The following is a 13,258-nucleotide window of genomic DNA, read 5'->3' on the forward strand; positions in this document are numbered from 1 at the left end:
CCCACTTCTTGGAGATGTGGATCTTCTGGCGGCCAGGGAACTTGAACTTGGCCCTGCGGAGGGTCTCAATCACATGCTCCGTGTTCTGCAGCTTGATGCGGATGGACATTATGACTTGGCCAATGTGGACCCTGGCCACTGTGCCCTGGGCTTTCCAAAGGCACCGCACATACCTGTCTGGAGCCTAGACTGGGGACAGCATGCCGGTCATTAATGTCCACTGGAAAGAGCTGTCTCCAAGGTCCCTTAGGGCAACCCATACAGGCAACAGGCTGGTACACTACCAAGGAGGCCGCTGTTTGCAGCCATTGCGCACTTTTCCCATGGGGAAAAGAACACAGTCGGCTTAATTGGCTGCTAAACTCTTTTTTTAATCATCAGTACTTATATTTAAAAATTATCCAAATTCAAGATTTCCTAGCAGGCTAAATTGATCCTAAAACATCACAATCAGAATTAATTGAAATAAGACAGTATTCACATAATAGATTTGTGTAAGTCTATGTTGCACTGGTTCCATTAGAAATAATTTTCTACTTGCTTAAAAAAAAATGAAAAAAACTCCCCATTCAAGATTCCTGTTCTAAATAAAAGCAATTATGTGTTACTTCCTCTGATTTCTGCTCCATTTGGAGTTTGTTTTAGATATTTCACTTTGGTGTTCTTTAAGAAATACTAATGCAATGAAAATGAGCCTTGTCTAGTTTTCCTACTAATAATTTATGTATGTATACATAATTTCCAGAAAAATATTCAAATATATTTCAAATCTCTCTTACTATTAATACAGGTTCTGTTAAGCTTTCCAAGAAATGTGAGATTGTATTAAAATTTTAATTGGGGGTTTTTCAATGTTTGGAGTTGAGAAAAAGTTATCTTGATTTAGGCAGTGTAATTCAACTCCTGCAACTACTAAAATAAACTCAAATAAAACTTATGAATATGGTTATCAGACAGCCAACAAAAGCAAAGTTTTCCCTCTGTCAGGAAAGTTTCTGGTTGGAGAGAGAGCATGCATAAGATAAAATGTGTTCCATAATCAAATGGATAAGGCTATTTATTGAGAAGAAAATAAATGAACCATAATGTTATAGATGTAAAGACTTTGACATCCCATAAATTGAGTCTGAGTCAAAAACTAGTCACCAAAATAAATGACCTAGAGACTAAAAGTAGTTCAATGGTCTGCCTGTTTCCTGCCTGCTCCTCTAATTCTTACCCAAGTCTAATCATCCTTCATCTCCAGACTCCGTCCTGTGCCAGACTTGGCACTCATTCGGCCTCAAATACTGGAGCTATAAGCTGGCCTATGGCAGGAAAGTGGCAGCTAAGAATCTGTTCTGACCTTGGGATTATATTACTTACTCCATTCATTCATGTATTTAAGAAATATTTATTGAGTGCCTACTATGCACCAGGCATGATACCAGTCCTAGGAAAACAGGAATGAGTAAAAGTTATATCACAAGTTGCACTTCACCTTCTGTAGTAGAGAGATTGAGGTAGATATTGATAAAATATTATTTCAGAAGTATAAGATTAATACTTCATCAATTCATTCATGTTTTAAAAAACATTGTAAGTGTCTTTTATGATCCAGGGTTTATCCTGGATTCTGGGAATAAGAGGATGAAAAGGGCAGGCAAGGTATTTGCCTCCCAGGTGTATTGTATTCTGTAGAGGAAAGGGGAAGTGGAGAAGGCAGAGCTGGGCAGATATAAACACATAAAAGCAGTTTTAAAAATTCAAAGAAAGATATTGTGGTTTGTGGTAAATGTGAAGGAGAAAGGCTAAGTGGTGAGACAGAAAATAAGGGGGGATGAGGCTACTGTAGGCAGGGTAAGATGAGAACTCTTTGAGGAAGGTGATTTGAAATCTGAAAATACTTTTCTTCAGATTCAAACAGGAAAGAGTCAAGCTTATGAAAAGTCAGAGTATGTTCTACATAGAGGAAAGTAAGTGTAAAGTCCTAGAAACAGGAAAGGTTTGTGATTATTCAAGGAAAAGGAATAAGTCCTCCATAGCTGGAGCATAGTAAGTGAGACAGCAATTAGTAAGAGAAATGATTTGGGGAGATAGAGAATTATGTAAGCCATAGTAAGGAATTTGAATTTTCTTCCAAATGAAATTGGAAGCTATTAAAGGGTCTTAAGTGTTAAAGTGAAATAATCTGATTTATGTTTAAAGAGATCAGTCTGGCTGCTTTGTAGCAAATGGAATACAGAAGGGCAAGAATGGAAATAGTGAGCAAGACAAACCAGACAGCCCTTATGATGTTCTAGGCAAGAGGTGATGTGATGGTGACGGTAAAAATTAAGACAAGTAACCAATTTGAGATACTTTAGGGTAGAAGAAACAAAGATTACAGATGGATAAAATAATATGGAGTTTTGAGTTTCTTGCTTGAGCAATTGGCTAGATGGTATTAACATTTATTGAAATGAGGAAATCTGGGAGAGGAACAAGTTTGTTTTTTGATGGTTTGCTTATTATTGTTGTTGTTGTTTTTCTTTGTGGATGGAGGTAGAGCAGTAATGAAGAAGTCCATTTCATTTTCTTGCAAAACATTCACTATCAATAAAACCTAGCTCTCCAATAAGGAATTGGATATATGATTCTGGATCTCAGGTGAAAGGTTAAAGCAACAGATAAATATTTGGAAGTAATCAGCATAGAGATATCGCTGAAAACTGAGGTTGCCCAAATTATATTACTTATTGGGAAAATAGAGCAAAAGCTAATCATCTGTAGAAAAAAGTAGAAGCCAACCAATGAGACTGAGAGACAGTAGCCAGTCAGATCAGGGAGAAGTGGTGTTAAAGGATACTTTTTTGGGAAGTAAAAACCATAACTCTCATACAGACATGAAATAAATATGTGTCAAAACTTTATCTCATTAATTAAGGGAACCAGACAGATGTCACAACCAATTCAAAGGAGAAGTCAAAGAATCACAAGCTTATATGGATTAAAGAAATAATAATAAATTTATAAATGGACCCCCAAACTGGGTTTATTAGTAGGAAGGGGAGAGGGTAAGAATTATTTCCCCCACCAGATAAAATTTATTTTCATGTCTGTAGACAAGAATTATTTCCATTGCTTTCAGTTATCTGCAATTCCCAGTTGTAAAACAGATCAAAGGCAAGGCTCAGAATCCCCATACAATGAGACAATCCCTCTAGACTGCAGCATGGCACTAAAAAGATATGCGGTGATCACTTTTCTTATTCCAAAGTCAAATTATTCCTTATGTGGATAACCAAGAGAATATGGTGTTCTGGAATCCAAGAAAAAAATTATTTCAATGTAAAGTGAGTGGTGATCTGTGTTGAATACTAAGAAACACAGGGAAATGAGGACAGAGAAGTATCCTTTGATTTGATAACATGGAAGTCATGAAACAACAATTTTAGAGGGGAATGGAGATGAAAACCAGACCACTGGAAAGTGAATGAAAAATCGAGAAGTCAAGACTGGAAATTTAAGCGAAGTCTTGAGAGGTTGGGTTTTTTGTTGAGCCTACTAAGGAAAACATTAAAATGTGATGGAATCTGGAAGCAGACTTCTGATGAAAGAAATTTTTTGCTTTTTTGATTATACAGAAAGATCTTGGATTATGTTTGAATTTCTGAATGCTTTACGAACATGCAAGAAAGAGGGAGAAACTGCTAAAGTAGGAGAGAGAGGAAAATAAATATATATACAAAGTGCCTATGAAAGCAAAATTTTTAAGAGCCTGTGTGTAAGTAGAAGGGTATATACAACAGGAAGAAAGACAAGGGTAATACAAAATGGATAGTATCTGGAACTCCACTCCACCCCTCCAACTATGTAATCTGAGTTCTGAGATTCTTTTTCAATATTCTACCCAATTACCAAGTTTCCTTAGAGCCAGTTCTTCCATTAGCTGGGCATTCCATTCCTACAACCCTCTCTCCGTGTCTGAGGCCCTGCATTTTATCTGCCTTTCCATTTCTAGCTGTCAAGATTGCAATCAAATTCTCGGTCTAGAGCCATCTACAAATTGCCAGCCCTATGCCTGCTTAAATCAAATCTCCTAGATTCACTTGAAACTTATGACTCATGGTGATCATTTCCTGTTTGTTCTTGACCTCTTGAAGGATATCCCAACGTTTGAATTTTTCTTGGCCCCAAAGTCTTCATGACTCCATGCCTTGAATCACTGGCCTCTGATGTTGCTCCTGTGTTGATGTCTTTGTTGGGTAAGCATCCTTCTTCCTAACGGTCACAACTGACTCTCTCCTGGAATTTCTTTACCAAATCATAATGACAAGTAGCTTAAATGCAAAGAATTGAGAAGACTTTATATTCTAACTAAATTGTAGAGATTTAGGAACAGTATAATCAAGTTACAGAATACAATCAAAAGGTATCTATCTTATTTAGAAAATTTACACAGAAAAAAAAGCCTTATGTTTTATGATATCGCATTAACATGGTCTTAGAGAGATTACGTATATCTGATGTAATCAGGTTAGACTGGGTATATGAGAGAGAACCTTGCCAGGCATTTCTAGATATTTTCAAATTTTGAAATAATTTGTAGCAATTTTTTTCCTCCTGTCTCTGAAGACAGTGGTCCTAATATTTTTTAGAAGCAGTCAATATAAATGATATAGTAAAGTATCTTGTCAAATCATCAAAAGTAGCCAATTTTTGATAAACTTTTCAACCCAAAAAAATATATATATCCTATGATTACCATGGACTTAAAAGTATCCAGCTTCTTAAAATTCTTAATAAAATTGTGAATGTCTATGCATAAGTTTTAAAAATCACAATTCTAGTTGTTGGGCTTGAACTAGATAATATAAACAACTGAGGATATATTTTATGTATTTCTAAATCCTCACTTATACAAGTCACTGTATTCTGTACAGAAGAAAAGACATCATTGGTTAATCTGGCGACTTAGCTCTGTGAAGTTCTTTAAAAGAGCTTCTGATGTATTTTATCCTTCCAAAGGTTATTTACCTTTCCCCGTGGCACCAATAAGCCAGTGTTAGTATAAAGTTTGTATTAAGGCTATATTATAAGATTAATATTATTATTCCGAGGACTGGTTTAAATAAAAAGAACATTTGAAGTCAGATCTTAAGTCATGTAGAACTAGGCTTGAACACCACCACCTTGGTGAAGATCTCAGGCCATAGAGTATCTCTGACCTTCATCGTTATGTTTGAAATAAAGATAAGAAGCCATTCCCCATAGGATGAGGGGATTAAATATTTATAAACAGCCCAGTGACTGGCATACACTAGATGGTGGATAAATGTTGGTTCCTTCCCTCCCATTCAAATTGAGAAAACAGATGCAAAGAAGATGCAATAAAGTACTCAGCATCTCACAAACAATTAACTAAATAAAAAGCATCTAGATCAATATCCTTTGTTTTCACTTACAATATCTACCGATTAATCACTGGAACATGAAAAGTCCAGTCAACCAGTGTGTTACTGTTTCTAAATATTAGCACAATTAGTTACACACAACAATAACAGATCCTTGCTAAGAACCTCAGCCCACCCTTAACCTCAGTTAGCTCTCCAAAAATAGAAACTATCTGGTGACCAGACATAGATTGATGTTTGTCCACAGCCAGTGGTGAAAACTGAACAGTCTCTGTGATGGTGGGTCAGTAGCGCCATCTATGTTTGAGAAGAATAACATATGTTTCTTGGTGCTCCTTTTCAATATAATGACTGGTTGTTTGGTAATAGAGAAAGGAAACAGAGCTCCAGTCTACGGCTCAGGTTCTGAGCCATCCAGCTTCTGCAGAGGCCCTGACTGACTTTTTAATTTCAATTTTCTAAGTGAGTGGTTTAGGTTAGAGCTATGAACAGTTAGACTAGGCAGGTAGATCAAGTTGCTGAAAAGACTTACAGCATGTTGAATTAACTTTTTATGAATAAAGAATAGAAATCTTTGGACATTGTTTGTTATAGACAGATATTCATGCTCTGCCTAAAATACTAATAAATCATGCTTACATAAAAACTAAGTATTTCTAAATGTTTTCATCTTATATTAGTATAGAAAAGAGCTTTAATGTCCACTATCTTTTGAGCCTCACAATAACAAGGAGTAAGGAAAAACACCCATTGATGTACTTCCTACTTTGTGCAGAGACAAAACTACTTATAATTATACTTATTTGAAGTTAAAATAGAGCAAAAATACTAAGATGCCTCTCCAGTTATGGGAGTAATTAATTCATATTATTTGTTATTTTAAATTACATTATATTTATCATTTTCTTCCAGGAAAAGAAGTAATTTTTAGGCTTCTCTGAAAATTATGTCAATTTGCCCTCCATAACTAAACTCAGTTTTTCTTCAAAAAGGCTTATTTTTCAGAACATATATAAAATCACTGAAATTTTAAATAAGATAAACTTATCTCATTTGATCATTTTCAAGCATTAATTTTTAGTATGAACACAATAATAAATAGTGTTCACATTAAATATAATTATATCCTAGTTTTTAATACACTGACATCTTAGAGAGTAACACTTACTCCACTAAATTTAAGACTGAAATAATGTCTGAGAATCCATCATTAGCCAATTGGGGAGGAGAGAGGAAAGAAATCACCTCCAGGAGGTGGGGTTTTACATCCAATCTCCCTGCTTTATAACTTCCTGTCATTAGCACAAATCATAGGTCATCTGACATTTCCTTGGACATCTGGTAAAATCTGAAGTCTTCCCAATTTATATCAGTAGAACTGCAATATATTTAATTTGCTGAAATTTAAAGGAAGGAAAAAAACTGTGATCATTTAAAAAATTCTAGCAAAGATTTTTGTGTTCCTTTAAACAACACATGGATCTTCCATGATGAAATCTTTTTTAGGTTTCAAGTGGAACAATAGCTTTGTGGTTTGTTTTTTTTTTTTCCACTAGTACATTTAAATAGAAAAGGTGGGAGGCTGAAGAACGGTGGGGTGAAGAGACTAGCGATTATTAAGCTTCTACTATTTTTCCAGGTACTTTACACATAGTATCTCATTTAATCCTCCCAGCAGTCTTTTAAGAAAGTATTACCACTTCCATTTTAGAGGTGAAGAAACAGGGTCCAAAAGGGTTAAGTACCTTACTGAAGGCTAATACAGTTAGTAAATGGCAGACTCAAGATCCGCCTTCCAGTTTCCCCAATTTAAATATGTTCATTCCATGACCCTACACAGCATACCTATAAAAGCAAAAATTAATATTAAAACATCTACACTAATTTTAAAAGCCAGGCACAAAAATTTTCGTTATGTATCATTCTTTTAATAAAGCGTTCAAATAATAGTAAAAACTAACTTGTGGTGTTAGAAGTTAAAACAGTGATTTTCCTTGGGGAGTAGAGACTAGAAGGGGGTACAATGGGATCTTCTGAGGTGTAGATAATATTTTGTTTTGTATTCTGTGTGCTAATTATGCATAAGTGTTTGTTTGGTGATAATTCACCAAGTTGTACACTCATGCTTTCTGTGCTTTCTCTTTGTATATATATAGTACTTCAAAAAAAATTTTAAATACTCATTTTTCAGTTGGATGAGACATCTAGTCCATGATATGTAGGCTTGAATTGATTCCAACACAATGCCTCTCTTTAGTTTATACAAAGTCCAAACATCTTGGATTTGAAGAGCTAGGCAGAATATCTTTCCAAAATGATTTTCATGTGAGGCATCTGTATTTCTGTTTCTGATCCCATCAAATCCTTGGAGGTCAGAGGTAAATACTTAAAAATAAAAATATGCCACCAGCCACTTCAAAGGTGACTCAGATCAAGAACTGGCTCCTGCCTTGAAGATGATGTATTTTTTTCTTGTGCTATGTCAGGCTGCTTGGCCCAACCTTACATAGAAAATACACTGCAGTACTGACTTTTATTTTTATATTTAATACAAACGCTATAACAAAAGAAAGCATTTGAAATAAATTTAACTCAAGAAATCTCCCTATTCATTACTTACTTCTGGATTGATTGGTTCTATAACCTAAAGTCTGTGTGTGGGTAGCAGTTTTCTTAAAAGAGACTATTTATAACCTCAGTATTGAAAGGAAATTGGAAGGAAGGAAGGAAGGAAGGGAGGGAGGGAAGAAGGGAGGGAAGATGGATAAGGGAGGGAAGAAGTTAGAAGTGAGTTCTGGTTTTAGAGATGAATTCTGAAATTTCTTGATATGTGATGGAATTTTTTTCTTTTGCCCATATTTTAGAGATAATACCTATAAAAATTACAAATTTACAAGTCAGAAAACACTGTGAAGTGTTCTACAAATATTTCAATAAGACAGTTTAAGAATGATTTTACACTTGATCTTACCCAAAAGGACAAGAAGAGATGAGAATGATTTTTTAAAAGTAGGTAACATTAACAAATCTCACCAAAAATATTTCACTTGAATACTAATCAAGCCTTTACACTTTATTCTGGGCTACATGAAAGAGACAGGACAGAGAGGAACAAACTAAATGACACTCCTCACTCTGAACAATCAGAGCAAATCTGAAATGTAGGATATTTCACAAGACAACTGATTCACTCCATGCAACATTTCAGCATCATAAGTAAAGATATCACTGGAGAGTCAAATAGATTTAAGGGATATATCAACCAATGTGATGTGTGCCACTGGGTAGGATCCTGATTTGCACAGACCACCTGTGAAAAACATTTGGGGGACCAACCAGGGAAATTTGAATACGGACTGGGTATTAGTTGGAACTGTCACTAATTTTGTGAACTGTGATATTATTTTATCATCTAAAAATATGGCCTTAATTTTATAAGAGGCACAATGCGTATTTAGAGGTGAAATGTCATGATAACTATAATTTACTTTAAAATATATTACATTACAAAATAAAAAGCTGTGAAACTATTTTTAATATTTATAAGAGAGCTCATAGAGCCCAACTTACACTTACTTCAATGATACCAGATATTTTTTCAAAAAAATTATAGAAGTCATATTCTTTTAATAAAATTATGAAATCCATTCACATTATTTACAGAATTAGCTTAAAACGCGGTTGGTTCCCAAATTGGTCCCTGTATACAGAGGGCAAGGAGAGCCTGAAGAAAGAGGCAGGCTTCCAGATGGGTAGGTGGCAGGTTTAATAAGCAAGAAAACTTACTTATGATCCTTGTTTTTGCAGCCATAAAATGAGTAGATCTCGCCGAACCCTGCAGACAGAATCTCAATGTTTATATAGAGGCTTTAACTGGGTTCAGTCACGTATACTGTCCAGATGGTCTCAACAACACAGGGCTCTCTCAAGGCTGTGCCCTTGAAGAAGGCTCTCACTGTGGAAACTGTGGGCGGAATGTACATTGCAAGGACAAAGGAGGGGTGCGGAGCCTTCCATCAGCCGGGTCCAACTTGAGGATCAACCTGCAGTCACGTTCTCTCCATCACCTCCTCCAACATACGCTAACACAAAAATGAGCTTCTACTTTACAATTATAATTTTTAGTTTCAGAAAGAAGATAACCTCAGGTATCGCCTACCTTAATTGCCCTCTTATTTACCAGATATTTCTTAGAAGTACCTCTGACTGTTTGAAAAGCCAATATCTCTGTCAAAGGATAAAAGCACTACACCTAGGATTCAAAATGAGTTTCAAGAGAGTAGTTCAAAGTTTCTGGGTAGCAGGCATAATCATTTCATTTATGGAGTGCCTATTACACGGCAGTCGCTATGTTTTGCATTTCACATCATTTTGTAGCACTCTTAACAATACTAAAAGGCAGTAACTGCCATCATAATCTTACCTGTGGAGGGAACTCAGGAACAGGAAACTGAAGCTTGTAAGCAGTTGAAAACTAAAACATGAAATTCCATTTGTTCAACTCCAAAGTTGATACTTTTATTCTGTCATGTTGCCTACAGAATATAAACATATTTAGAATAGGCATACAAGCTTTAGAAGCTTGGAAGTGAAAAACTAGTTATTTAAATATACAAAACCCAAGATTTTCCTCTAAAAATTTACATTTAACTTACCACATTTTTAAGTGCTTATAGTTAAGTATTACCATAAAGTCTGAATCGTTGTCTAGTCCAAGTTGAAATGATACATAAAAAATAAATCAAATACATTTACTATATCATATTTTTACTTTAAATTAACTTGTTTTCTTTGCTTTCTTTTTTTTTTTTTTTTGGCCTGGTTATATCTGCAAATTTATTTACAATCTCAGATCATTGTTTGTGAGAAAGGGTTAATTACAGTAATCACCACCACAATATTGAAACTAAGGCTTCTCAAGGTCTTCAACAGGGGTGGTCTAGTGAACTCTATCCACAGCCATCCTTTGACTCAATTATTCTATTTGATATTATTCTAAGAGCCAAGGGAAAAACTTGTTTTGCAGGGGTTTTTTGTTTTGTTTTCAGTTTCCAATGTTTATGCTATACCTATAAATTGAGTCAAATTTGCATGTATTATCCTATAAGATAACCATTTTATTTTGTTAATTGAGTAAGTCAATTATAGAATAATATGTATGCCATCACCACTTCTGTTTTAAGGGGAAAACCACTGTTTAAAATGCTTTTGACTTGTTTGTATAAACATAGAGAAATTGTGGAAAATACACTTAAATCCTTGCTACTCAAATGTGGTCCTCAGATCAGCAGCATCTTGGGATTATTTTAGAAAGGAAAAATCTCGACACTGGATCTGTTCAATATGAATCTTCATTTTAACAAAGTTCCCAAAGTGATTTATATGCCCATTAATGTTAGCAAGGGCTGTTCTGAACAATTAATATTTGTTATAACCAAAAGGTGGAATTAAAATAGGAAGGAGAAATTATTGAATTTTTCTGTATACCTTTCTGTATTCTTCAATAGTTTATGACAGATAAATATTACTCTTACAATTAAAAAATAAAATAGAACAATTTTGGAATATATGCATACATCAGACTACACAGGCTGCCATAACAAAATACCATAGATTGGGTGGTTAAAACAACAAAAATTTATTTCTGACAGTTCTGGAGTCTAGGATGACCAAGATTAAGGTCCTGGCAAGGTAGCTTTCATTCTGAAGCCTCTTCTCTTGAACTGTAGGCAGCAACCATTTCACCACATGCTCACATGACCTCTTTTTTGTGAGCTCCTAGAAACTGAATGAGTTCTCTGGTGTCTCTCCTTAAAAGGGCACTAATCCCATCAGATCGGGACCCCACCCTCATGACTTCATCTAACTGTAATTACCCTCCAAAGACCTATCTCCAAATACCATCACATTGGTGGTTAGGGCTTTAACATACAAATTTGGGGGGAACAGAAAAAAGCATTCAGTCTGTAACAATCCATACATACATACTATCCCAAATTATCATCTAAGAATAATTATGAAGCAATCCTTCTGAATATCTGTTTTGGGGAAGTGGAATCTTATTCATTTAAAACTGAGCAAGGAGACTAGAAACTTATCTGCTCTATTTCATAGAAAAGTGTCCCCTAAGTTGCTTTTTTCACCTTTTAACTTCATTAGACTTAATGTTGCGTTAATTTAGTACTGCTCCCCTAGGAAGAGTATGAAAGTCCTTTTTGTCTGCTCAGATGTTCAGAATCACCCGTGAAGTAGGAGCTTCTTTATAAACTATGCCGTATGTAAATGAAATGGCCCTTCAGGCATTGCCTGCTGTTATCACGGAAGATAGATCCAAAACAGTTCACCACATGCTGGCATAGAAGGTGTTTAAGGTAGGCAGTCTTACGAATGTCTGAAAGACTAACCAGAGAAATCTCAGAGCTATTCTACCAGAGCTCATAATAAAGACAGTGATGTACACAGGAGATTAAATTAAATGATCCAACAACTCTGCAAAATATATATTCTTGTTCACATATCATTTTCATAAACTGTTTCTGAAAACCTGTCAGTTTTGATTCTTTAAAAAAAATTGCAAAAATCTCTAAATACATACAGGAACGTCATTAACCCTTTAAAGAGTGTATATGTAAAACGTAAACTAAAATCATACTGATGAGAGATTAAACACTTTTCCCCTAAGACTGAGAAGAAGGCAAGGATGTCCTCTTTCACCACATCTATTCAGCATCATACTGGAAGTTCTTGCTAGTGCAATTAGATAAGAAAAAGAAATTAAGTATGCAAACTGGAAAAGAAGAAAAGACAGAGTTTTGATTAAGGGTGGACTCTGCTCAAAAGCTTTGAAATACCTAGTGACTTCAGCAACATTAAGTTTTACCACTTACAAGATAATCTATAGGATAATCAATGGGAACTTCATTTGCAAAACTCATTCACTGTCTTTCTCTAGACTTGCTTTCATAGCACTGTGGACACAGGAAGATTTCTTTTCAGAACAATAACAAAAGACTTACCCCATCTCAGGGTTTGACTGTAATGTGTGATTTTGCTATTCAACATAAAAATGGGAAGATGTAAAGTATGGTAAATAAGAAATAGACTTTGGTGTCAGGGTCTCCTGGGTTTGATAACCAGGTCTACCTCTCACCAGCTAAGTGACCTTGGGCAAATGGCTTGACTTCTCTAAACCTCAGTTTTCTCACATGTAAAGTGTGTGTTGGGAGGAATATATCAAAAATTTATATGAATTTAGCATATAACAAATACTCTATACACAAAGTAGTTATTATAATTACCCTTATTTCTATCATCCTACTTCCTTAACTCTCATATTTTTTCTCATTTCAACATTTCTCTAATCTGGATGTATCTATCAAGTGAGATAAAAAGAAACTTGTCAATGGGATTAAAGGGGAGACGCAACATATAAATAATTGATGTTCTGTACACTTGTATGATTTTTTTTAAAGCCATATGTTAAAAGTCATCTGTTCACTCAATTTAAACCATGTTTGAGTTATTTGCATTAGCAGTGCCTCACACAGTTGAATTTTACTTTAAATTCAGATCCCTAATAACAGATCTTCAAAAATTACGTGATTCATCTTTGAACTAAAACATGATGCCTGCAACTTACTAGCCAGTGCAATGAAAGGCAATAGAAATCACCATATTTTTATCAGTAGTCTTAAGCTTTCCTGTATATTAGAATCCCTTGGACTTTTTTTTTCTTAAGTACCAAGGCCGCAGATTCTGCCTCAGACCAACCAAATCAGATTTGTGGAGGGGTGTGGAGAAGACTAAACATTTGAAGGTTTTTTAAAGTACCCCTAGGTGATTCTAATATGCAGCCAAGTTTGGAAACTACTAATTGGCAGAGG

At 35.1% G+C, this 13,258-nt stretch overlaps 1 non-coding gene across 1 annotated transcript; it reads right to left on the minus strand.

Moving 5' to 3' along the window:
• Positions 1–228: 228 nt before the first annotated feature.
• On the minus strand, positions 229–360 carry LOC132376499 (small nucleolar RNA SNORA70). The gene has a single exon (XR_009506333.1). It is a non-coding gene; the product is annotated as a small nucleolar RNA SNORA70 (small nucleolar RNA).
• Between the last annotated feature and the right edge of the window lie 12,898 nt (positions 361–13,258).

This window comes from Balaenoptera ricei, chromosome 12 (genome assembly GCF_028023285.1).
Source record: "Balaenoptera ricei isolate mBalRic1 chromosome 12, mBalRic1.hap2, whole genome shotgun sequence".
Classification (NCBI taxonomy): domain Eukaryota; kingdom Metazoa; phylum Chordata; class Mammalia; order Artiodactyla; family Balaenopteridae; genus Balaenoptera; species Balaenoptera ricei.